General features: G+C 37.8%; 1 non-coding gene across 1 annotated transcript; it reads left to right on the top strand.

Moving 5' to 3' along the window:
* Window positions 1-302: 302 nt before the first annotated feature.
* Window positions 303-409, top strand: LOC142861441 (U6 spliceosomal RNA). Its single transcript, XR_012912671.1, has one exon. It is a non-coding gene; the product is annotated as a U6 spliceosomal RNA (small nuclear RNA).
* The last annotated feature ends 2,586 nt before the right edge of the window (window positions 410-2,995 follow it).

Here is a 2,995-nt window from a genome sequence, read left to right as displayed (position 1 = left end):
TCACCACCAACTCCTACAACAACTCTGCTCTATCTGCTTTTCAAGTAAAAAAGTAAATCTTAATTTTATTTTTTAGTATTCATAGTTAGAGTTGGAAATCATTACAGAAATACCAGCTCAATTTAATTTCCTTTGACAAGATGTAGGAAGTATCTATATTCTACCAATGTTTAAAACCAAAAAAATAAAAGCAATCATTCCTTGAGCATCTCCTAAATTAAGGCCCTGAAATAAGTAAGGTGGGATTACCTAGACGTACAATCAACAGTTCTTGTTTTCAAGGAGTTAAAATTCTAGGCAGGGTGCTCCCTTTGGCAGCACATACACTAAAATTGGAATGATACAGAGAAGATTAGCATGGCCCCTGCACAAGGATGTCACACAAATTCGTGATATGTTCCATATTTTATGGAAAAAAAAAATTCTAGGCAGGGAGAAGTGACATTAACATGAAACTAAACAGAATAAAGGATTAACAAGTGGTCAAGAAAGCAAGCTAAGTAATATTGCAAGGCAGTAGTTGAGTATATTAATAAATAAATTCTACAAACGACAAATGCCATTGAATAATGAATGATACCAGGCTTGGGAGATAAAGAATGTTTACAGACCCGTTTCAATACTAGGGTTGGTAGAATTTAAACCTTTTCTGGGAAGATGGGAGGACATTGAAAGAGGCAGAAATACAGGAGTGAAGACCTGAAGACAAGACAAACTGTGGTCCTTGGATGATTAGTTCAGCCTTGCTAAGGTTGTAGGTTTCAGATATGCAGCACAAATCTAACAACAGCAATAAAATTGTAAAGGGTCTCGTGTTTATTCATGATTTTTTCATTGTGAGTAGATTGTGTCAGTCTGTTGGGGAGTTTATTATACCAAAAAAGGAAAAGATATTGAGGTCCACTGTAGAAGTGAAATGTGTGAAGTCAATGAATTCAAGGGAATATGCCCATGTCACTGAGACCTTGTGGAGAAACAGATAAAATTAGGAGGAAAAAAGTGCAAATTGTTTACATTCTTGAAACCATAAAAATGGATTGAGCCAAGAACACAGTTGGAATGTGACCCAATGGGGGTAAGGAGTTCCATAGAGCCTTAAACACAAGCCAACCAGGGTTCCTTGCTTAGGAACTACCGTCCCCACTCTGCTAATGAGAAAAAAACACACCCAACTGAACTAAATAGCAATTAGAGGTAGAGCTAGCAGTGGTCTCTGTAGCTTCACCTTGGGATTGAGGTTACAAAGGATGAAGTTGAGAGAACACTCTTAAGTTATTTATAACAGGGTTAAATCCAACTTGTTTGTTTGTGAGTTTATAGGTCCAAGTGGTATTTCTCTCCCTGACCTTGGTCAATGTCAGTCTTTGATCAATGAAGCGATGGCATATCCACACAGTCTTGCATATTCTTCTACTGGCATTGCTCCCTGAAGGAACCTTAAACTGGGCAATAGCAAGTGTATTCTGTCCTCAGGAGGCTAGCTTACGATCACAACTGCAGCCACCTTTGCCCCTGACTCACTCAACAGGCTTGGTCCTGGCTGGACACAGTGGCTCACACCTGCAATCCCAGCACTTTGGGAGGCTGAGGCGAGAGGATTGATTGAGGCCATGAGTTTGAGATCAGCCTGGGCAACAGAGTGAGACCCCATCTCTACAAAAAATTTTTAAAAATTAGCTGGGCATGTGGCGGTGTGTGTTTGTATTCCCAGCTACTCAGGAGGATGAGGCAGGAGGATCACTTGAGCCCAGAAGTTCAAGGTTACAGGGAACTATGCTCATGCCACAGCACTCCAGCCTGGGAGACAGAATGACACCTTGTCTCAAAAAAAAAGTTCAGTCCTTCCTAGAGAGGGTTGTGGGAACAGCACAAAAGTCAATGTTAACAGCTATCATTTTATTTGACCTTCACAACCCCAAGGGATGAGAAAGGCTTTATTGTTTTTACTCTACAGACCAGAAAACTGAGCTCCAGAAAGATGAAACAGTTTTAATAGTGATATATCTTTTCAAAACTAAAGCTTATAGGTGCTCTGACTGCAAAGCACAATGCTGTGAGCTTTTCAGAAATTAACATTTTTTTTCTACCTAATCCATGAATATTTTTTACAATACTCTTGCTAAGTCTGTTTTCTGTATTTGGTATGTTTAGTACTTGAGCAAAGAAGCTCAAATCATTTCTCAGAAAACACAACATATTTTTCACTCTATCAGGTAATATTTCATTTTGCTTTGTTTGATCAATAGTTCATTTCTCATCTCTAATTTAATAAAACACAACTCTTCTTCCCAGACAATAGAGAGCCTAAATCAACAATAACCATTTTTGTGGGCAGAGATTCCACAGAGGGATACAGAGTATGAAATTGCTCTGGGAAGCATTGAATTTTATAACATTCTGGGAATCTGTGGGGGCTAGGGGAAGCCAAACAGGGTTTATTGCCATAAATTGTAAACACGGTCATCCATAGTTGAGTGTCTTTGTAATGGAAGCAGCTTTGGTACAGATAAAAGCGTTACTAACAAATGAAAACTTGCATTTCAGTGCCCTCTCTCATGCTTACTGGTCACGTAATGATGGGTGGGACACCAAACCTTGATTTCATTTTCAATAAAATGAAGATAATTATACCTCCTTCTGGTGTTGCTAAAATTATACCAAATATAACATCACAATCCCCACTGACTAACCATCCCCTGACCATCAGCACCATAATGAGCATCACATAATAAATAGTAAGAGTGATTAGGGAAAAAAAAGAGAAAATAAGAGATATTATATCTTTACAAAAAAATAAGCCTATATCTTAATAATAATATACTAGTCATCCTATTTGATCCTCTTCTATCATTTCCATGAAATTTCCATTTGATTCATTTAAATGTACCGCACGATACTAAAATTAACTATTTAAAGTTTGTTGGAAAGGTCTTTGGACTCTTAGTGATATTCATTTCATTGTAAAGCAGAAGTATAAAGGTCTATATAACCCATG

This window comes from Microcebus murinus, chromosome 16 (assembly GCF_040939455.1).
Source record: "Microcebus murinus isolate Inina chromosome 16, M.murinus_Inina_mat1.0, whole genome shotgun sequence".
Classification (NCBI taxonomy): Eukaryota; Metazoa; Chordata; class Mammalia; order Primates; family Cheirogaleidae; genus Microcebus; species Microcebus murinus.
This window is presented reverse-complemented; position numbering and strand designations above follow the sequence as displayed.